The sequence below is a fragment of the Taudactylus pleione genome, unplaced genomic scaffold (genome assembly GCF_031769625.1).
Source record: "Taudactylus pleione unplaced genomic scaffold, aTauple2 ptg000967l, whole genome shotgun sequence".
Taxonomy (NCBI): domain Eukaryota; kingdom Metazoa; phylum Chordata; class Amphibia; order Anura; family Myobatrachidae; genus Taudactylus; species Taudactylus pleione.
The window spans coordinates 7,025,001-7,042,500 of NW_028285368.1; the positions used below are offsets into that span (position 1 = coordinate 7,025,001).

Sequence of the window (17,500 nt, forward strand, 5' to 3'; positions counted from 1 at the left end):
ATTCAGCCATAACATTCTTTTCTATTACATTTTACATTAAATTTTTTCAACTTACCAATGAATTTACTTGAGTTAAGAAGTAAAAGAGGTCTAAAGTTAATGTTTTTGTGCACCTACAGCCAAACCACACTGGGCATGCCCAATCTCATCTGATCTTGGAAGCTATGCAGTGTTGGGCCTGGTTAGTACTTGGATGGGAGACCACCTGGTAATACCATTTGCTGTAGGTAAATTTATACTGCCATAACATTCTTTTCTGTTACATTTTACATTTCATTTTTAAACTTATCAATGAATTTACTTGCGTTAAGAAGTAAAAGAGGTCTAAAGTTAAAGTTTTTGAGCACCTACAGCCAAACCACACTGGACATGCCCAATCTTGTCTTATCTTGGAAGCTATGCAGTATTGGGCCTGATAAGTACTTGGATGGGAGACCACCTGGGAAAACCAGGTGCTGTAGGTAATTTTATACTGCCATAACATTCTTTTCTATTACATTTTACAATTAATTTTTTCAACTTATCAATGAATTTACTTGAGTTAAGAAGTAATAGAGGTCTAAAGTTAATGTTTTTGAGCACTTACAGCCAAACCACACTGGACATGCCCAATCTCGTCTGATCTTGGAAGCTATGCAGTGTTGGGCCTGGTTAGTACTTGGATGGGAGACCACCTGGGAATACCAGGTGCTGTAGGTAATTTTATACTGCCATGACATTCTTTTCTATTACATTTTACATTTAATTTTTTCAACTTATCAATGAATTTACTTGAGTAAAGAAGTAAAAGAGGACTAAAGTTAATGTGTTTGAGCACCTACAGCCAAACCACACTGGATATGCCCAATCTCATCTGCTCTTGGAAGCTATGCAGTGTTGGGCTTGGTTAGTACTTGGATGGGAGACCACCTGGGAATACCAGATGCTGTAGGTAATTTTATACTGACATAACATTCTTTTCTATTACATTTTACATTTAATTTTTTCAACTTATCAATGAATTTACTTGAGTTAAGAAGTAAAAGAGGTCTAAAGTTAATGTTTTTGAGCACCTACAGCCAAACCACACTGGACATGCCCAATCTTGTCTGATCTTGGAAGCTATGCAGTGTTGGGCCTGATTAGTACTTGGATGGGAGACCACCTGGGAATACCAGGTGCTGTAGGTAATTTTATACTGACATAACATTCTTTTCTATTACATTTTACATTTAATTTTTTCAACTTATCAATGAATTTACTTGAGTTAAGAAGTAAAAGAGGTCTAAAGTTAATGTTTTTGAGCACCAACAGCCAAACCACACTGGACCTGCCCAATCTTGTCTGATCTTGGAAGCTATGCAGTGTTGGGCCTGGTTAGTACCTGGATGGGAGACGTTTTGGGAATACCAGGTGCTGTAGGTAATTTTATACTGACATAACATTCTTTTCTATTACATTTTACATTTCATTTTTTCAACTTATCAATGAATTTACTTGAGTTAATAAGTAAAAGAGGTCTAAAGTTAATGTTTTTGAGCACCTACAGCCAAACCACACTGGAAATGCCCAATCTCGTCTGATCTTGGAAGCTATGCAGTGTTGGGCCTGATTAGTACTTGGATGGGAGACCACCTGGGAATACCAGGTGCTGTAGGTAATTTTATACTGCCATAACATTCTTTTCTATTACATTTTATATTACATTTTTTCAACTTATCAATGAATTTACTTGAGTTAAGAAGTAAAAGAGGTCTAAAGTTAAAGTTTTTGAGCACCTACAGCCAAACCACACTGGACATGCCCAATCTCATCTGATCTTGGAAGCTGTGCAGTGTTGGGCTTGGTTAGTACTTGGATGGGAGACCACCTGGGAATACCAGGTGCTGTAGGTAATTTTATACTGACATAACATTCTTTTCTATTACATTTTTTCAACTTATCAATGAATTTACTTGAGTTAAGAAGTAATAGAGGTCTAAAGTTAATGTTTTTGAGCACCTACAGCCCAACCACACTGGACATGCCCAATCTCGTCTGATCTTGGAAGCTGTGCAGTGTTGGGCTTGGTTAGTACTTGGATGGGAGACCACCTGGGAATACCAGATGCTGTAGGTAATTTTATACTGACATAACATTCTTTTCTATTACATTTTACATTTAATTTTTTCAACATATCAATGAATTTACTTGAGTTAAGAAGTAAAAGAGGTCTAAAGTTAATGTTTTTGAGCACCTACAGCCAAACCACCCTGGACATGCCCAATCTCGTCTGATCTTGGAAGCTATTCAGTGTTGGGCCTGGTTAGTACTTGGATGGGAGACCACCTGGGAATACCAGGTGCTGTAGGTAATTTTATACTGCCATAACATTCTTTTCTATTACATTTTACAATTAATTTTTTCAACTTATCAATCAATTTAAGAAGTAATAGAGGTCTAAAGTTAATGTTTTTGAGCACCTACAGCCAAACCACACAGGGCATGCCCAATCTCGTCTGATCTTGGAAGCTATGCAGTGTTGGGCATGGTTAGTATTTGGATGGGAGACCACCTGGGAATACCAGGTGCTGTACTTAATTTTATACTGCCATAACATTCTTTTCTGTTACATTTTACATTTCATTTTTAAACTTATCAATGAATTTACTTGCGTTAAGAAGTAAAAGAGGTCTAAAGTTAAAGTTTTTGAGCACCTACAGCCAAACCACACTGGACATGCCCAATCTTGTCTTATCTTGGAAGCTATGCAGTATTGGGCCTGATACGTACCTGGATGGGAGACCACCTGGGAAAACCAGGTGCTGTAGGTAATTTTATACTGCCATAACATTCTTTTCTATTACATTTTAGAATTAATTTTTTCAACTTATCAATGAATTTACTTGAGTTAAGAAGTAATAGAGGTCTAAAGTTAATGTTTTTGAGCACTTACAGCCAAACCACACTGGACATGCCCAATCTCGTCTGATCTTGGAAGCTATGCAGTGTTGGGCCTGGTTAGTACTTGGATGGGAGACCACCTGGGAATACCAGGAGCTGTAGGTAATTTTATACTGCCATGACATTCTTTTCTATTACATTTTACATTTAATTTTTTCAACTTATCAATGAATTTACTTGAGTAAAGAAGTAAAAGAGGATTAAAGTTAACGTGTTGGAGCACCTACAGCCAAACCACACTGGATATGCCCAATCTCATCTGCTCTTGGAAGCTATGCAGTGTTGGGCTTGGTTAGTACTTGGATGGGAGACCACCTGGGAATACCAGATGCTGTAGGTAATTTTATACTGACATAACATTCTTTTCTATTACATTTTACATTTAATTTTTTCAACTTATCAATGAATTTACTTGAGTTAAGAAGTAAAAGAGGTCTAAAGTTAATGTTTTTGAGCACCTACAGCCAAACCACACTGGACATGCCCAATCTCGTCTGATCTTGGAAGCTATTCAGTATTGGGCCTGGTTAGTACTTGGATGGGAGACCACCTGGGAATACCAGGTGCTATTGGTAATTTTATACTGCCATAACATTTTTTTCTATTACATTTTACATTTCATTTTTTCAACTTATCAATGAATTTACTTGAGTTAATAAGTAAAAGAGGTCTAAAGTTAATGTTTTTGAGCACCTACAGCCAAACCACACTGGAAATGCCCAATCTCGTCTGATCTTGGAAGCTATTCAGTGTTGGGCATGGTTAGTACTTGGATGGGAGACCACCTGGGAATACCAGGTGCTGTAGGTAATTTTATACTGCCATAACAGTCTTTTCTATTACATTTTACATTTCATTTTTTCAACTTATCAATGAATTTACTTGAGTTAAGAAGTAAAAGAGGTCTAAAGTTAATGTTTTTGAGCACCTACAGCCAAAGCACACTGGACATGCCCAATCTCATCTGATCTTTGAAGCTGTGCAGTGTTGGGCTTGGTTAGTACTTGGATGGGAGACCACCTGGGAATACCAGGTGCTGTAGGTAATTTTATACTGACATAACATTCTTTTCTATTACATTTTACATTTAATTTTTTCAACTTATCAATGAATTTACTTGAGTTAAGAAGTAATAGAGGTCTAAAGTTAATGTTTTTGAGCACCTACAGCCAAACCACACTGGCCATGCCCAATCTCATCTGATCTTGGAAGCTATGCAGTGTTGGGCCTGGTTAGTACTTGGATGGGAGACCACCTGGGAATACCAGGTGCTGTAGGTAATTTTATACTGCCATGACATTCTTTTCTATTACATTTTACATTTAATTTTTTCAACTTATCAATGAATTTACTTGAGTTAAGAAGTAATAGAGGTCTAAAGTTAATGTTTTTGAGCACCTACAGCCCAACCACACTGGACATGCCCAATCTCATCTGATCTTGGAAGCTGTGCAGTGTTGGGCTTGGTTAGTACTTGGATGGGAGACCACCTGGGAATACCAGATGCTGTAGCTAATTTTATACTGACATAACATTCTTTTCTATTACATTTTACATTTAATTTTTTCAACGTATCAATGAATTTACTTGAGTTAAGAAGTAAAAGAGGTCTAAAGTTAATGTTTTTGAGCACCTACAGCCAAACCACCCTGGACATGCCCAATCTCGTCTGATCTTGGAAGCTATTCAGTGTTGGGCCTGGTTAGTACTTGGATGGGAGACCACCTGGGAATACCAGGTGCTGTAGGTAATTTTATACTGCCATAACATTCTTTTCTATTACATTTTACAAATAATTTTTTCAACTTATCAATCAATTTAAGAAGTAATAGAGGTCTAAATTTAATGTTTTTGAGCACCTACAGCCAAACCACACAGGGCATGCCCAATCTCGTCTGATCTTGGAAGCTATGCAGTGTTGGGCATGGTTAGTACTTGGATGGGAGACCACCTGGGAATACCAGGTGCTGTAGGTAATTTTATACTGCCATAACATTCTTTTCTGTTACATTTTACATTTCATTTTTTCAACTTATCAATAGAATGTACTTGAGTTAAGAAGTAAAAGAGGTCTAAAGTTAATGTTTTTGAGCACCTACAGCCAAACCACACTGGGCATGCCCAATCTCGTCTGATCTTGGAAGCTATTCAGTGTTGGGCCTGGTTAGAACTTGGATGGGAGACCACCTGGGAATACCAGGTGCTGTAGGTTATTTTATACTGCCATAACATTCTTTTCTATTACATTTTACATTTAATTTATTCAACTTATCAATGAATTTACTTGAGTAAAGAAGTAAAAGAGGTCTAAAGTTAAAGTTTTTGTGCACCTACAGCCAAACCACACTGGACATACCCAATCTCATCTGATCTTGGAAGCTATGCAGTGTTGGGCCTGGTTAGTACTTGGATGGGAGACCACCTGGGAATACCAGGTGCTGTAGGTAATTTTATACTGCCATAACATTCTTTTCTATTACATTTTACATTTTATTTTTAAACTTATCATTGAATTTACTTGAGTTAAGAAGTAAAAGAGGACTAAAGTTAATGTTTTTGAGCACCTACAGCCAACCCACACTGGACATGCCCAATCTCGTCTGATCTTGGAAGCTATGCAGTGTTGGGCCTGGTTAGTACTTGGATGGGAGACCACCTGGGAATACCAGGTGCTGTATGTAATTTTATTCAGCCATAACATTCTTTTCTATTACATTTTACATTAAATTTTTTCAACTTACCAATGAATTTACTTGAGTTAAGAAGTAAAAGAGGTCTAAAGTTAATGTTTTTGTGCACCTACAGCCAAACCACACTGGGCATGCCCAATCTCATCTGATCTTGGAAGCTATGCAGTGTTGGGCCTGGTTAGTACTTGGATGGGAGACCACCTGGTAATACCATTTGCTGTAGGTAAATTTATACTGCCATAACATTCTTTTCTGTTACATTTTACATTTCATTTTTAAACTTATCAATGAATTTACTTGCGTTAAGAAGTAAAAGAGGTCTAAAGTTAAAGTTTTTGAGCACCTACAGCCAAACCACACTGGACATGCCCAATCTTGTCTTATCTTGGAAGCTATGCAGTATTGGGCCTGATAAGTACTTGGATGGGAGACCACCTGGGAAAACCAGGTGCTGTAGGTAATTTTATACTGCCATAACATTCTTTTCTATTACATTTTACAATTAATTTTTTCAACTTATCAATGAATTTACTTGAGTTAAGAAGTAATAGAGGTCTAAAGTTAATGTTTTTGAGCACTTACAGCCAAACCACACTGGACATGCCCAATCTCGTCTGATCTTGGAAGCTATGCAGTGTTGGGCCTGGTTAGTACTTGGATGGGAGACCACCTGGGAATACCAGGTGCTGTAGGTAATTTTATACTGCCATGACATTCTTTTCTATTACATTTTACATTTAATTTTTTCAACTTATCAATGAATTTACTTGAGTAAAGAAGTAAAAGAGGACTAAAGTTAATGTGTTTGAGCACCTACAGCCAAACCACACTGGATATGCCCAATCTCATCTGCTCTTGGAAGCTATGCAGTGTTGGGCTTGGTTAGTACTTGGATGGGAGACCACCTGGGAATACCAGATGCTGTAGGTAATTTTATACTGACATAACATTCTTTTCTATTACATTTTACATTTAATTTTTTCAACTTATCAATGAATTTACTTGAGTTAAGAAGTAAAAGAGGTCTAAAGTTAATGTTATTGAGCACCTACAGCCAAACCACACTGGACATGCCCAATCTCGTCTGATCTTGGAAGCTATTCAGTGTTGGGCCTGGTTAGTACTTGGATGGGAGACCACCTGGGAATACCAGGTGCTATTGGTAATTTTATACTGCCATAACATTTTTTTCTATTACATTTTACATTTCATTTTTTCAACTTATCAATGAATTTACTTGAGTTAATAAGTAAAAGAGGTCTAAAGTTAATGTTTTTGAGCACCTACAGCCAAACCACACTGGAAATGCCCAATCTCGTCTGATCTTGGAAGCTATGCAGTGTTGGGCCTGATTAGTACTTGGATGGGAGACCACCTGGGAATACCAGGTGCTGTAGGTAATTTTATACTGCCATAACATTCTTTTCTATTACATTTTATATTACATTTTTTCAACTTATCAATGAATTTACTTGAGTTAAGAAGTAAAAGAGGTCTAAAGTTAAAGTTTTTGAGCACCTACAGCCAAACCACACTGGACATGCCCAATCTCATCTAATCTTGGAAGCTGTGCAGTGTTGGGCTTGGTTAGTACTTGGATGGGAGACCACCTGGGAATACCAGGTGCTGTAGGTAATTTTATACTGCCATAACATTCTTTTCTCTTACATTTTATATTACATTTTTTCAACTTATCAATGAATTTACTTGAGTTAAGAAGTAAAAGAGGTCTAAAGTTAATGTGTTTGAGCACCTACAGCCAAACCACACTGGACATGCCCAATCTCATCTGATCTTGGAAGCTGTGCAGTGTTGGGCTTGGTTAGTACTTGGATGGGAGACCACCTGGGAATACCAGGTGCTGTAGGTAATTTTATACTGCCATAACATTCTTTTCTATTACATTTTACAATTAATTTTTTCAACTTATCAATGAATTTACTTGAGTTAAGAAGTAATAGAGGTCTAAAGTTAATGTTTTTGAGCACCTACAGCCAAACCACACTGGACATACCCAATCTCGTCTGATCTTGGAAGCTATGCAGTGTTGGGCCTGGTTAGTACTTGGATGGGAGACCACCTGGGAATACCAGGTGCTGTAGGTAATTTTATACTGCCATGACATTCTTTTCTATTACATTTTACATTTAATTTTTTCAACTTATCAATGAATTTACTTGAGTTAAGAAGTAATAGAGGTCTAAAGTTAATGTTTTTGAGCACCTACAGCCCAACCACACTGGACATGCCCAATCTCATCTGATCTTGGAAGCTGTGCAGTGTTGGGCTTGGTTAGTACTTGGATGGGAGACCACCTGGGAATACCAGATGCTGTAGGTAATTTTATACTGACATAACATTCTTTTCTATTACATTTTACATTTAATTTTTTCAACGTATCAATGAATTTACTTGAGTTAAGAAGTAAAAGAGGTCTAAAGTTAATGTTTTTGAGCACCTACAGCCAAACCACCCTGGACATGCCCAATCTCGTCTGATCTTGGAAGCTATTCAGTGTTGGGCCTGGTTAGTACTTGGATGGGAGACCACCTGGGAATACCAGGTGCTGTAGGTAATTTTATACTGCCATAACATTCTTTTCTATTACATTTTACAAATAATTTTTTCAACTTATCAATCAATTTAAGAAGTAATAGAGGTCTAAAGTTAATGTTTTTGAGCACCTACAGCCAAACCACACAGGGCATGCCCAATCTCGTCTGATCTTGGAAGCTATGCAGTGTTGGGCATGGTTAGTACTTGGATGGGAGACCACCTGGGAATACCAGGTGCTGTAGGTAATTTTATACTGACATAACATTCTTTTCTGTTACATTTTACATTTCATTTTTTCAACTTATCAATAGAATGTACTTGAGTTAAGAAGTAAAAGAGGTCTAAAGTTAATGTTTTTGAGCACCTACAGCCAAACCACACTGGGCATGCCCAATCTCGTCTGATCTTGGAAGCTATTCAGTGTTGGGCCTGGTTAGAACTTGGATGGGAGACCACCTGGGAATACCAGGTGCTGTAGGTTATTTTATACTGCCATAACATTCTTTTCTATTACATTTTACATTTAATTTATTCAACTTATCAATGAATTTACTTGAGTAAAGAAGTAAAAGAGGTCTAAAGTTAAAGTTTTTGTGCACCTACAGCCAAACCACACTGGACATACCCAATCTCATCTGATCTTGGAAGCTATGCAGTGTTGGGCCTGGTTAGTACTTGGATGGGAGACCACCTGGGAATACCAGGTGCTGTAGGTAATTTTATACTGCCATAACATTCTTTTCTATTACATTTTACATTTCATTTTTAAACTTATCATTGAATTTACTTGAGTTAAGAAGTAAAAGAGGACTAAAGTTAATGTTTTTGAGCACCTACAGCCAACCCACACTGGACATGCCCAATCTCGTCTGATCTTGGAAGCTATGCAGTGTTGGGCCTGGTTAGTACTTGGATGGGAGACCACCTGGGAATACCAGGTGCTGTATGTAATTTTATTCAGCCATAACATTCTTTTCTATTACATTTTACATTAAATTTTTTCAACTTACCAATGAATTTACTTGAGTTAAGAAGTAAAAGAGGTCTAAAGTTAATGTTTTTGTGCACCTACAGCCAAACCACACTGGGCATGCCCAATCTCATCTGATCTTGGAAGCTATGCAGTGTTGGGCCTGGTTAGTACTTGGATGGGAGACCACCTGGTAATACCATTTGCTGTAGGTAAATTTATACTGCCATAACATTCTTTTCTGTTACATTTTACATTTCATTTTTAAACTTATCAATGAATTTACTTGCGTTAAGAAGTAAAAGAGGTCTAAAGTTAAAGTTTTTGAGCACCTACAGCCAAACCACACTGGACATGCCCAATCTTGTCTTATCTTGGAAGCTATGCAGTATTGGGCCTGATAAGTACTTGGATGGGAGACCACCTGGGAAAACCAGGTGCTGTAGGTAATTTTATACTGCCATAACATTCTTTTCTATTACATTTTACAATTAATTTTTTCAACTTATCAATGAATTTACTTGAGTTAAGAAGTAATAGAGGTCTAAAGTTAATGTTTTTGAGCACTTACAGCCAAACCACACTGGACATGCCCAATCTCGTCTGATCTTGGAAGCTATGCAGTGTTGGGCCTGGTTAGTACTTGGATGGGAGACCACCTGGGAATACCAGGTGCTGTAGGTAATTTTATACTGCCATGACATTCTTTTCTATTACATTTTACATTTAATTTTTTCAACTTATCAATGAATTTACTTGAGTAAAGAAGTAAAAGAGGACTAAAGTTAATGTGTTTGAGCACCTACAGCCAAACCACACTGGATATGCCCAATCTCATCTGCTCTTGGAAGCTATGCAGTGTTGGGCTTGGTTAGTACTTGGATGGGAGACCACCTGGGAATACCAGATGCTGTAGGTAATTTTATACTGACATAACATTCTTTTCTATTACATTTTACATTTAATTTTTTCAACTTATCAATGAATTTACTTGAGTTAAGAAGTAAAAGAGGTCTAAAGTTAATGTTATTGAGCACCTACAGCCAAACCACACTGGACATGCCCAATCTCGTCTGATCTTGGAAGCTATTCAGTGTTGGGCCTGGTTAGTACTTGGATGGGAGACCACCTGGGAATACCAGGTGCTATTGGTAATTTTATACTGCCATAACATTTTTTTCTATTACATTTTACATTTCATTTTTTCAACTTATCAATGAATTTACTTGAGTTAATAAGTAAAAGAGGTCTAAAGTTAATGTTTTTGAGCACCTACAGCCAAACCACACTGGAAATGCCCAATCTCGTCTGATCTTGGAAGCTATGCAGTGTTGGGCCTGATTAGTACTTGGATGGGAGACCACCTGGGAATACCAGGTGCTGTAGGTAATTTTATACTGCCATAACATTCTTTTCTATTACATTTTATATTACATTTTTTCAACTTATCAATGAATTTACTTGAGTTAAGAAGTAAAAGAGGTCTAAAGTTAAAGTTTTTGAGCACCTACAGCCAAACCACACTGGACATGCCCAATCTCATCTGATCTTGGAAGCTGTGCAGTGTTGGGCTTGGTTAGTACTTGGATGGGAGACCACCTGGGAATACCAGGTGCTGTAGGTAATTTTATACTGCCATAACATTCTTTTCTCTTACATTTTATATTACATTTTTTCAACTTATCAATGAATTTACTTGAGTTAAGAAGTAAAAGAGGTCTAAAGTTAATGTGTTTGAGCACCTACAGCCAAACCACACTGGACATGCCCAATCTCATCTGATCTTGGAAGCTGTGCAGTGTTGGGCTTGGTTAGTACTTGGATGGGAGACCACCTGGGAATACCAGGTGCTGTAGGTAATTTTATACTGCCATAACATTCTTTTCTATTACATTTTACAATTAATTTTTTCAACTTATCAATGAATTTACTTGAGTTAAGAAGTAATAGAGGTCTAAAGTTAATGTTTTTGAGCACCTACAGCCAAACCACACTGGACATGCCCAATCTCATCTGATCTTGGAAGCTATGCAGTGTTGGGCCTGGTTAGTACTTGGATGGGAGACCACCTGGGAATACCAGGAGCTGTAGGTAATTTTATACTGCCATAACATTCTTTTCTATTACATTTTACATTTAATTTTTCAACTTATCAATGAATTTACTTGAGTAAAGAAGTAAAAGAGGTCTAAAGTTAATGTTTTTGAGCACCTACAGCCAAACTACACTGGACATGCCCAATCTCGTCTGATCTTGGAAGCTATGCAGTGTTGGGCCTGGTTAGTACTTGGATGGGAGACCACCTTGGAATACCAGGTGCTGTAGGTAATTTTATTCAGCCATAACATTCTTTTCTATTACATTTTACATTAAATTTTTTCAACTTATCAATGAATTTACTTGAGTTAAGAAGTAAAAGAGGTCTAAAGTTAATGTTTTTGAGCACCTACAGCCCAACCACACTGGGCTTGCCCAATCTCGTCTGATCTTGGAAGCTATGCAGTGTTGGGCCTGTTTAGTACTTGGATGGGAGACCACCTGGTAATACCAGGAGCTGTAGGCAATTTTATACTGCCATAACATTATTTTCTGTTACATTTTACATTTCATTTTTAAACTTATCAATGAATTTACTTGAGTTAAGAAGTAAAAGAGGTCTAAAGTTAATATATTTGAGCACCTACAGCCAAACCACACTGGAAATGCCCAATCTCGTCTGATCTTGGAAGCTATGCAGTGTTCGGCCTGATTAGTACTGGGATGGGAGACCACCTGGGAATACCAGGTGCTGTAGGTAATTTTATACTGACATAACATTCTTTTCTATTACATTTTACATTTAATTTTTTCAACTTATCAATGAATTTACTTGAGTTAAGAAGTAAAAGAGGTCTAAAGTTAATGTTTTTGAGCACCTACAGCCTAACCACACTGGACATGCCCAATCTTGTCTGATCTTGGAAGCTATGCAGTGTTGGGCCTGATTAGTACTTGGATGGGAGACCACCTGGGAATACCAGGTGCTGTAGGTAATTTTATACTGACATAACATTCTTTTCTATTACATTTTACATTTAATTTTTTCAACTTATCAATGAATTTACTTGAGTTAAGAAGTAAAAGAGGTCTAAAGTTAATGTTTTTGAGCACCAACAGCCAAACCACACTCGACCTGCCCAATCTTCTCTGATCTTGGAAGCTATGCAGTGTTGGGCCTGGTTAGTACCTGGATGGGAGACCATTTGGGAGTACCAGGTGCTGTAGGTAATTTTATACTGACATAACATTCTTTTCTATTACATTTTACATTTCATTTTTTCAACTTATCAATGAATTTACTTGAGTTAATAAGTAAAAGAGGTCTAAAGTTAATGTTTTTGAGCACCTACAGCCAAACCACACTGGAAATGCCCAATCTCGTCTGATCTTGGAAGCTATGCAGTGTTGGGCCTGATTAGTACTTGGATGGGAGACAACCTGGGAATACCAGGTGCTGTAGGTAATTTTATACTGCCATAACATTCTTTTCTATTACATTTTATATTACATTTTTTCAACTTATCAATGAATTTACTTGAGTTAAGAGTAAAAGAGGTCTAAAGTTAAAGTTTTTGAGCACCTACAGCCAAACCACACTGGACATGCCCAATCTCATCTGATCTTGGAAGCTGTGCAGTGTTGGGCTTGGTTAGTACTTGGATGGGAGACCCCCTGGGAATACCAGGTGCTGTAGGTAATTTTATACTGCCATAACATTCTTTTCTATTACATTTTATATTACATTTTTTCAACTTATCAATGAATTTACTTGAGTTAAGAAGTAAAAGAGGTCTAAAGTTAATGTTTTTGAGCACCTACAGCCAAAGCACACTGGACATGCCCAATCTCATCTGATCTTGGAAGCTGTGCAGTGTTGGGCTTGGTTAGTACTTGGATGGGAGACCACCTGGGAATACCAGGTGCTGTAGGTAATTTTATACTGACATAACATTCTTTTCTATTACATTTTACATTTAATTTTTTCAACTTATCAATGAATTTACTTGAGTTAAGAAGTAATAGAGGTCTAAAGTTAATGTTTTTGAGCACCTACAGCCAAAGCACACTGGACATGCCCAATCTCATCTGATCTTGGAAGCTGTGCAGTGTTGGGCTTGGTTAGTACTTGGATGGGAGACCACCTGGGAATACCAGGTGCTGTAGGTAATTTTATACTGACATAACATTCTTTTCTATTACATTTTACATTTAATTTTTTCAACTTATCAATGAATTTACTTGAGTTAAAAAGTAATAGAGGTCTAAAGTTAATGTTTTTGAGCACCTACAGCCAAACCACACTGGCCATGCCCAATCTCGTCTGATCTTGGAAAATATGCAGTATTGGGCCTGGTTAGTACTTGGATGGGAGACCACCTGGGAATACCAGGTGCTGTAGGTAATTTTATACTGCCATGACATTCTTTTCTATTACATTTTACATTTAATTTTTTCAACTTATCAATGAATTTACTTGAGTTAAGAAGTAATAGAGGTCTAAAGTTAATGTTTTTGAGCACCTACAGCCCAACCACACTGGACATGCCCAATCTCGTCTGATCTTGGAAGCTGTGCAGTCTTGGGCTTGGTTAGTACTTGGATGGGAGACCACCTGGGAATACCAGATGCTGTAGGTAATTTTATACTGACATAACATTCTTTTCTATTACATTTTACATTTAATTTTTTCAACGTATCAATGAATTTACTTGAGTTAAGAAGTAAAAGAGGTCTAAAGTTAATGTTTTTGAGCACCTACAGCCAGACCACCCTGGACATGCCCAATCTCGTCTGATCTTGGAAGCTATTCAGTGTTGGGCCTGGTTAGTACTTGGATGGGAGACCACCTGGGAATACCAGGTGCTGTAGGTAATTTTATACTGCCATAACATTCTTTTCTATTACATTTTACAATTAATTTTTTCAACTTATCAATCAATTTAAGAAGTAATAGAGGTCTAAAGTTAATGTTTTTGAGCACCTACAGCCAAACCACACTGGGCATGCCCAATCTCGTCTGATCTTGGAAGCTATGCAGTGTTGGGCCTGGTTAGTACTTGGATGGGAGACCACCTGGGAATACCAGGTGCTGTAGGTAATTTTATACTGCCATAACATTCTTTTCTGTTACATTTTACATTTCATTTTTTCAACTTATCAATAGAATGTACTTGAGTTAAGAAGTAAAAGAGGTCTAAAGTTAATGTTTTTGAGCACCTACAGCCAAACCACACTGGGCATGCCCAATCTCGTCTGATCTTGGAAGCTATTCAGTTTTGGGCCTGGTTAGAACTTGGATGGGAGACCACCTGGGAATACCAGGTGCTGTAGGTAATTTTATACTGCCATAACATTCTTTTCTATTACATTTTACATTTAATTTATTCAACTTATCAATGAATTTACTTGAGTAAAGAAGTAAAAGAGGTCTAAAGTTAAAGTTTTTGTGCACCTACAGCCAAACCACACTGGACATACCCAATCTCATCTGATCTTGGAAGCTATGCAGTGTTGGGCCTGGTTAGTACTTGGATGGGAGACCACCTGGGAATACCAGGTGCTGTAGGTAATTTTATACTGCCATAACATTCTTTTCTATTACATTTTACATTTCATTTTTAAACTTATCATTGAATTTACTTGAGTTAAGAAGTAAAAGAGGACTAAAGTTAATGTTTTTGAGCACCTACAGCCAACCCACACTGGACATGCCCAATCTCGTCTGATCTTGGAAGCTATGCAGTGTTGGGCCTGGTTAGTACTTGGATGGGAGACCACCTGGGAATACCAGGTGCTGTAGGTAATTTTATTCAGCCATAACATTCTTTTCTATTACATTTTACATTAAATTTTTTCAACTTATCAATGAATTTACTTGAGTTAAGAAGTAAAAGAGGTCTAAAGTTAATGTTTTTGAGCACCTACAGCCCAACCACACTGGGCTTGCCCAATCTCGTCTGATCTTGGAAGCTATGCAGTGTTGGGCCTGTTTAGTACTTGGATGGGAGACCACCTGGTAATACCAGGAGCTGTAGGCAATTTTATACTGCCATAACATTATTTTCTGTTACATTTTACATTTCATTTTTAAACTTATCAATGAATTTACTTGCGTTAAGAAGTAAAAGAGGTCTAAAGTTAAAGTTTTTGAGCACCTACAGCCAAACCACACTGGACATGCCCAATCTCATCTGATCTTGGAAGCTGTGCAGTGTTGGGCTTGGTTAGTACTTGGATGGGACACCACCTGGGAGTACCAGGTGCTGTAGGGAATTTTATACTGACATAACATTCTTTTCTATTACATTTTACATTTAATTTTTTCAACTTACTTAAGAATTTACTTGAGTTAAGAAGTAAAAGAGGTCTAAAGTTAATGTTTTTGAGCACCTACAGCCAAACCACACTGGACATGCCCAATCTCGTCTTATCTTGGAAGCTATGCAGTATTGGGCCTGATAAGTACTTGGATGGGAGACCACCTGGGAATACCAGGTGCTGTAGGTAATTTTATACTGCCATAACATTCTTTTCTATTACATTTTACAATTAATTTTTTCAACTTATCAATGAATTTACTTGAGTTAAGAAGTAATAGAGGTCTAAAGTTAATGTTTTTGAGCACCTACAGCCAAACCACACTGGACATGCCCAATCTCGTCTGATCTTGGAAGCTATGCAGTGTTGGGCATGGTTAGTACTTGGATGGGAGACCACCTGGGAATACCAGGTGCTGTAGGTAATTTTATACTGCCATGACATTCTTTTCTATTACATTTTACATTTAATTTTTTCAACTTATCAATGAATTTACTTGAGTTAAGAAGTAATAGAGGTCTAAAGTTAATGTTTTTGAGCACCTATAGCCCAACTACACTGGACATGCCCAATCTCGTCTGATCTTGGAAGCTATGCAGTGTTGGGCCTGGTTAGTACTTGGATGGGAGACCACATGGGAATACCAGGAGCTGTAGGTAATTTTATACTGCCATAACATTCTTTTCTTTTACATTTTACATTTAATTTTTTCAACTTATCAATGAATTTACTTGAGTAAAGAAGTAAAAGAGGTCTAAAGTTAATGTTTTTGAGCACCTACAGCCAAACCACACTGGATATGCCCAATCTCATCTGCTCTTGGAAGCTATGCAGTGTTGGGCTTGGTTAGTACTTGGATGGGAGACCACCTGGGAATACCAGATGCTGTAGGTAATTTTATACTGACATAACATTCTTTTCTATTACATTTTACATTTAATTTTTTCAACTTATCCATGAATTTACTTGAGTTAAGAAGTAAAAGAGGTCTAAAGTTAATGTTTTTGAGAACATACAGCCAAACCACACTGGACATGCCCAATCTCGTCTGATCTTGGAAGCTATTCAGTGTTGGGCCTGGTTAGTACTTGGATGGGAGACCACCTGGGAATACCAGGTGCTGTAGGTAATTTTATACTGCCATAACATTCTTTTCTATTACATTTTACAATTAATATTTTCAACTTATCAATGAATTTACTTGAGTTAAGAAGTAATAGAGGTCTAAAGTTAATGTTTTTGAGCACCTACAGCCAAACCACACTGGACATGCCCAATCTCGTCTGATCTTGGAAGCTATGCAGTGTTGGGCCTGGTTAGTACTTGGATGGGAGACCACCTGGGCATACCAGGAGCTGTAGGTAATTTTATACTGCCATAACATTCTTTTCTATTACATTTTACATTTAATTTTTCAACTTATCAATGAATTTACTTGAGTAAAGAAGTAAAAGAGGTCTAAAGTTAATGTTTTTGAGCACCTACAGCCAAACTACACTGGACATGCCCAATCTCGTCTGATCTTGGAAGCTATGCAGTGTTGGGCCTGGTTAGTACTTGGATGGGAGACCACCTTGGAATACCAGGTGCTGTAGGTAATTTTATTCAGCCATAACATTCTTTTCTATTACATTTTACATTAAATTTTTTCAACTTATCAATGAATTTACTTGAGTTAAGAAGTAAAAGAGGTCTAAAGTTAATGTTTTTGAGCACCTACAGCCCAACCACACTGGGCTTGCCCAATCTCGTCTGATCTTGGAAGCTATGCAGTGTTGGGCCTGTTTAGTACTTGGATGGGAGACCACCTGGTAATACCAGGAGCTGTAGGCAATTTTATACTGCCATAACATTATTTTCTGTTACATTTTACATTTCATTTTTAAACTTATCAATGAATTTACTTGAGTTAAGAAGTAAAAGAGGTCTAAAGTTAATGTATTTGAGCACCTACAGCCAAACCACACTGGAAATGCCCAATCTCGTCTGATCTTGGAAGCTATGC

At 37.4% G+C, this 17,500-nt stretch overlaps 12 non-coding genes and 63 pseudogenes across 12 annotated transcripts; all 75 read left to right on the top strand.

Annotated features, from left to right (window-relative positions):
* Window positions 1-111: 111 nt before the first annotated feature.
* Window positions 112-230, top strand: LOC148460901 (5S ribosomal RNA; annotated as a pseudogene).
* Window positions 231-345: 115 nt separating this feature from the next.
* LOC148460902 (5S ribosomal RNA) lies at window positions 346-464 on the top strand (annotated as a pseudogene).
* Window positions 465-580: 116 nt separating this feature from the next.
* On the top strand, window positions 581-699 carry LOC148460903 (5S ribosomal RNA). Its single transcript, XR_015874150.1, has one exon. It is a non-coding gene; the product is annotated as a 5S ribosomal RNA (ribosomal RNA).
* Window positions 700-815: 116 nt separating this feature from the next.
* On the top strand, window positions 816-934 carry LOC148460904 (5S ribosomal RNA; annotated as a pseudogene).
* A 116-nt stretch (window positions 935-1,050) lies between these two features.
* LOC148460905 (5S ribosomal RNA) lies at window positions 1,051-1,169 on the top strand (annotated as a pseudogene).
* A 116-nt stretch (window positions 1,170-1,285) lies between these two features.
* LOC148460906 (5S ribosomal RNA) lies at window positions 1,286-1,404 on the top strand (annotated as a pseudogene).
* A 116-nt stretch (window positions 1,405-1,520) lies between these two features.
* On the top strand, window positions 1,521-1,639 carry LOC148460907 (5S ribosomal RNA). The gene has a single exon (XR_015873489.1). It is a non-coding gene; the product is annotated as a 5S ribosomal RNA (ribosomal RNA).
* Window positions 1,640-1,755: 116 nt separating this feature from the next.
* On the top strand, window positions 1,756-1,874 carry LOC148460908 (5S ribosomal RNA; annotated as a pseudogene).
* Window positions 1,875-1,978: 104 nt separating this feature from the next.
* On the top strand, window positions 1,979-2,097 carry LOC148460909 (5S ribosomal RNA; annotated as a pseudogene).
* Window positions 2,098-2,213: 116 nt separating this feature from the next.
* Window positions 2,214-2,332, top strand: LOC148460910 (5S ribosomal RNA; annotated as a pseudogene).
* Window positions 2,333-2,439: 107 nt separating this feature from the next.
* Window positions 2,440-2,558, top strand: LOC148460911 (5S ribosomal RNA; annotated as a pseudogene).
* Window positions 2,559-2,673: 115 nt separating this feature from the next.
* Window positions 2,674-2,792, top strand: LOC148460912 (5S ribosomal RNA; annotated as a pseudogene).
* A 116-nt stretch (window positions 2,793-2,908) lies between these two features.
* On the top strand, window positions 2,909-3,027 carry LOC148460913 (5S ribosomal RNA; annotated as a pseudogene).
* Window positions 3,028-3,143: 116 nt separating this feature from the next.
* Window positions 3,144-3,262, top strand: LOC148460914 (5S ribosomal RNA; annotated as a pseudogene).
* A 116-nt stretch (window positions 3,263-3,378) lies between these two features.
* LOC148460915 (5S ribosomal RNA) lies at window positions 3,379-3,497 on the top strand (annotated as a pseudogene).
* A 116-nt stretch (window positions 3,498-3,613) lies between these two features.
* On the top strand, window positions 3,614-3,732 carry LOC148460916 (5S ribosomal RNA; annotated as a pseudogene).
* Window positions 3,733-3,848: 116 nt separating this feature from the next.
* On the top strand, window positions 3,849-3,967 carry LOC148460917 (5S ribosomal RNA; annotated as a pseudogene).
* A 116-nt stretch (window positions 3,968-4,083) lies between these two features.
* Window positions 4,084-4,202, top strand: LOC148460918 (5S ribosomal RNA). The gene has a single exon (XR_015873550.1). It is a non-coding gene; the product is annotated as a 5S ribosomal RNA (ribosomal RNA).
* Window positions 4,203-4,318: 116 nt separating this feature from the next.
* LOC148460919 (5S ribosomal RNA) lies at window positions 4,319-4,437 on the top strand (annotated as a pseudogene).
* A 116-nt stretch (window positions 4,438-4,553) lies between these two features.
* Window positions 4,554-4,672, top strand: LOC148460920 (5S ribosomal RNA; annotated as a pseudogene).
* Window positions 4,673-4,779: 107 nt separating this feature from the next.
* Window positions 4,780-4,898, top strand: LOC148460921 (5S ribosomal RNA; annotated as a pseudogene).
* Window positions 4,899-5,015: 117 nt separating this feature from the next.
* Window positions 5,016-5,134, top strand: LOC148460922 (5S ribosomal RNA; annotated as a pseudogene).
* Window positions 5,135-5,250: 116 nt separating this feature from the next.
* On the top strand, window positions 5,251-5,369 carry LOC148460923 (5S ribosomal RNA). Its single transcript, XR_015873286.1, has one exon. It is a non-coding gene; the product is annotated as a 5S ribosomal RNA (ribosomal RNA).
* A 115-nt stretch (window positions 5,370-5,484) lies between these two features.
* On the top strand, window positions 5,485-5,603 carry LOC148460924 (5S ribosomal RNA; annotated as a pseudogene).
* Window positions 5,604-5,719: 116 nt separating this feature from the next.
* On the top strand, window positions 5,720-5,838 carry LOC148460925 (5S ribosomal RNA; annotated as a pseudogene).
* Window positions 5,839-5,953: 115 nt separating this feature from the next.
* LOC148460926 (5S ribosomal RNA) lies at window positions 5,954-6,072 on the top strand (annotated as a pseudogene).
* Window positions 6,073-6,188: 116 nt separating this feature from the next.
* Window positions 6,189-6,307, top strand: LOC148460927 (5S ribosomal RNA). Its single transcript, XR_015874152.1, has one exon. It is a non-coding gene; the product is annotated as a 5S ribosomal RNA (ribosomal RNA).
* Window positions 6,308-6,423: 116 nt separating this feature from the next.
* Window positions 6,424-6,542, top strand: LOC148460928 (5S ribosomal RNA; annotated as a pseudogene).
* A 116-nt stretch (window positions 6,543-6,658) lies between these two features.
* Window positions 6,659-6,777, top strand: LOC148460929 (5S ribosomal RNA; annotated as a pseudogene).
* A 116-nt stretch (window positions 6,778-6,893) lies between these two features.
* On the top strand, window positions 6,894-7,012 carry LOC148460930 (5S ribosomal RNA). Its single transcript, XR_015873490.1, has one exon. It is a non-coding gene; the product is annotated as a 5S ribosomal RNA (ribosomal RNA).
* A 116-nt stretch (window positions 7,013-7,128) lies between these two features.
* On the top strand, window positions 7,129-7,247 carry LOC148460931 (5S ribosomal RNA; annotated as a pseudogene).
* Window positions 7,248-7,363: 116 nt separating this feature from the next.
* Window positions 7,364-7,482, top strand: LOC148460932 (5S ribosomal RNA; annotated as a pseudogene).
* Window positions 7,483-7,598: 116 nt separating this feature from the next.
* LOC148460933 (5S ribosomal RNA) lies at window positions 7,599-7,717 on the top strand. The gene has a single exon (XR_015873716.1). It is a non-coding gene; the product is annotated as a 5S ribosomal RNA (ribosomal RNA).
* A 116-nt stretch (window positions 7,718-7,833) lies between these two features.
* LOC148460934 (5S ribosomal RNA) lies at window positions 7,834-7,952 on the top strand (annotated as a pseudogene).
* Window positions 7,953-8,068: 116 nt separating this feature from the next.
* Window positions 8,069-8,187, top strand: LOC148460935 (5S ribosomal RNA; annotated as a pseudogene).
* A 107-nt stretch (window positions 8,188-8,294) lies between these two features.
* LOC148460936 (5S ribosomal RNA) lies at window positions 8,295-8,413 on the top strand (annotated as a pseudogene).
* A 117-nt stretch (window positions 8,414-8,530) lies between these two features.
* Window positions 8,531-8,649, top strand: LOC148460937 (5S ribosomal RNA; annotated as a pseudogene).
* Window positions 8,650-8,765: 116 nt separating this feature from the next.
* Window positions 8,766-8,884, top strand: LOC148460938 (5S ribosomal RNA). Its single transcript, XR_015873297.1, has one exon. It is a non-coding gene; the product is annotated as a 5S ribosomal RNA (ribosomal RNA).
* A 115-nt stretch (window positions 8,885-8,999) lies between these two features.
* On the top strand, window positions 9,000-9,118 carry LOC148460939 (5S ribosomal RNA; annotated as a pseudogene).
* A 116-nt stretch (window positions 9,119-9,234) lies between these two features.
* Window positions 9,235-9,353, top strand: LOC148460940 (5S ribosomal RNA; annotated as a pseudogene).
* Window positions 9,354-9,468: 115 nt separating this feature from the next.
* On the top strand, window positions 9,469-9,587 carry LOC148460941 (5S ribosomal RNA; annotated as a pseudogene).
* A 116-nt stretch (window positions 9,588-9,703) lies between these two features.
* Window positions 9,704-9,822, top strand: LOC148460942 (5S ribosomal RNA). The gene has a single exon (XR_015874153.1). It is a non-coding gene; the product is annotated as a 5S ribosomal RNA (ribosomal RNA).
* Window positions 9,823-9,938: 116 nt separating this feature from the next.
* Window positions 9,939-10,057, top strand: LOC148460943 (5S ribosomal RNA; annotated as a pseudogene).
* A 116-nt stretch (window positions 10,058-10,173) lies between these two features.
* Window positions 10,174-10,292, top strand: LOC148460944 (5S ribosomal RNA; annotated as a pseudogene).
* Window positions 10,293-10,408: 116 nt separating this feature from the next.
* On the top strand, window positions 10,409-10,527 carry LOC148460945 (5S ribosomal RNA). Its single transcript, XR_015873491.1, has one exon. It is a non-coding gene; the product is annotated as a 5S ribosomal RNA (ribosomal RNA).
* A 116-nt stretch (window positions 10,528-10,643) lies between these two features.
* LOC148460946 (5S ribosomal RNA) lies at window positions 10,644-10,762 on the top strand (annotated as a pseudogene).
* Window positions 10,763-10,878: 116 nt separating this feature from the next.
* Window positions 10,879-10,997, top strand: LOC148460947 (5S ribosomal RNA; annotated as a pseudogene).
* A 116-nt stretch (window positions 10,998-11,113) lies between these two features.
* Window positions 11,114-11,232, top strand: LOC148460948 (5S ribosomal RNA). The gene has a single exon (XR_015874036.1). It is a non-coding gene; the product is annotated as a 5S ribosomal RNA (ribosomal RNA).
* A 115-nt stretch (window positions 11,233-11,347) lies between these two features.
* Window positions 11,348-11,466, top strand: LOC148460949 (5S ribosomal RNA; annotated as a pseudogene).
* Window positions 11,467-11,582: 116 nt separating this feature from the next.
* Window positions 11,583-11,701, top strand: LOC148460950 (5S ribosomal RNA; annotated as a pseudogene).
* Window positions 11,702-11,816: 115 nt separating this feature from the next.
* Window positions 11,817-11,935, top strand: LOC148460951 (5S ribosomal RNA; annotated as a pseudogene).
* Window positions 11,936-12,051: 116 nt separating this feature from the next.
* On the top strand, window positions 12,052-12,170 carry LOC148460952 (5S ribosomal RNA; annotated as a pseudogene).
* Window positions 12,171-12,286: 116 nt separating this feature from the next.
* LOC148460953 (5S ribosomal RNA) lies at window positions 12,287-12,405 on the top strand (annotated as a pseudogene).
* Window positions 12,406-12,521: 116 nt separating this feature from the next.
* Window positions 12,522-12,640, top strand: LOC148460954 (5S ribosomal RNA; annotated as a pseudogene).
* A 115-nt stretch (window positions 12,641-12,755) lies between these two features.
* LOC148460955 (5S ribosomal RNA) lies at window positions 12,756-12,874 on the top strand (annotated as a pseudogene).
* Window positions 12,875-12,990: 116 nt separating this feature from the next.
* On the top strand, window positions 12,991-13,109 carry LOC148460956 (5S ribosomal RNA; annotated as a pseudogene).
* A 116-nt stretch (window positions 13,110-13,225) lies between these two features.
* Window positions 13,226-13,344, top strand: LOC148460957 (5S ribosomal RNA; annotated as a pseudogene).
* A 116-nt stretch (window positions 13,345-13,460) lies between these two features.
* Window positions 13,461-13,579, top strand: LOC148460958 (5S ribosomal RNA; annotated as a pseudogene).
* Window positions 13,580-13,695: 116 nt separating this feature from the next.
* On the top strand, window positions 13,696-13,814 carry LOC148460959 (5S ribosomal RNA; annotated as a pseudogene).
* A 116-nt stretch (window positions 13,815-13,930) lies between these two features.
* Window positions 13,931-14,049, top strand: LOC148460960 (5S ribosomal RNA; annotated as a pseudogene).
* A 107-nt stretch (window positions 14,050-14,156) lies between these two features.
* LOC148460961 (5S ribosomal RNA) lies at window positions 14,157-14,275 on the top strand (annotated as a pseudogene).
* Window positions 14,276-14,392: 117 nt separating this feature from the next.
* LOC148460962 (5S ribosomal RNA) lies at window positions 14,393-14,511 on the top strand (annotated as a pseudogene).
* A 116-nt stretch (window positions 14,512-14,627) lies between these two features.
* LOC148460963 (5S ribosomal RNA) lies at window positions 14,628-14,746 on the top strand. Its single transcript, XR_015873311.1, has one exon. It is a non-coding gene; the product is annotated as a 5S ribosomal RNA (ribosomal RNA).
* A 115-nt stretch (window positions 14,747-14,861) lies between these two features.
* On the top strand, window positions 14,862-14,980 carry LOC148460964 (5S ribosomal RNA; annotated as a pseudogene).
* Window positions 14,981-15,096: 116 nt separating this feature from the next.
* On the top strand, window positions 15,097-15,215 carry LOC148460965 (5S ribosomal RNA; annotated as a pseudogene).
* Window positions 15,216-15,330: 115 nt separating this feature from the next.
* Window positions 15,331-15,449, top strand: LOC148460966 (5S ribosomal RNA; annotated as a pseudogene).
* A 116-nt stretch (window positions 15,450-15,565) lies between these two features.
* On the top strand, window positions 15,566-15,684 carry LOC148460967 (5S ribosomal RNA; annotated as a pseudogene).
* A 116-nt stretch (window positions 15,685-15,800) lies between these two features.
* Window positions 15,801-15,919, top strand: LOC148460968 (5S ribosomal RNA; annotated as a pseudogene).
* Window positions 15,920-16,035: 116 nt separating this feature from the next.
* On the top strand, window positions 16,036-16,154 carry LOC148460969 (5S ribosomal RNA; annotated as a pseudogene).
* Window positions 16,155-16,270: 116 nt separating this feature from the next.
* On the top strand, window positions 16,271-16,389 carry LOC148460970 (5S ribosomal RNA; annotated as a pseudogene).
* A 116-nt stretch (window positions 16,390-16,505) lies between these two features.
* LOC148460971 (5S ribosomal RNA) lies at window positions 16,506-16,624 on the top strand (annotated as a pseudogene).
* Window positions 16,625-16,740: 116 nt separating this feature from the next.
* Window positions 16,741-16,859, top strand: LOC148460972 (5S ribosomal RNA; annotated as a pseudogene).
* Window positions 16,860-16,974: 115 nt separating this feature from the next.
* On the top strand, window positions 16,975-17,093 carry LOC148460973 (5S ribosomal RNA; annotated as a pseudogene).
* Window positions 17,094-17,209: 116 nt separating this feature from the next.
* On the top strand, window positions 17,210-17,328 carry LOC148460974 (5S ribosomal RNA; annotated as a pseudogene).
* Window positions 17,329-17,443: 115 nt separating this feature from the next.
* The window catches only part of LOC148460975 (5S ribosomal RNA), a 119-nt pseudogene continuing 62 nt past the window's right edge, over window positions 17,444-17,500 (top strand).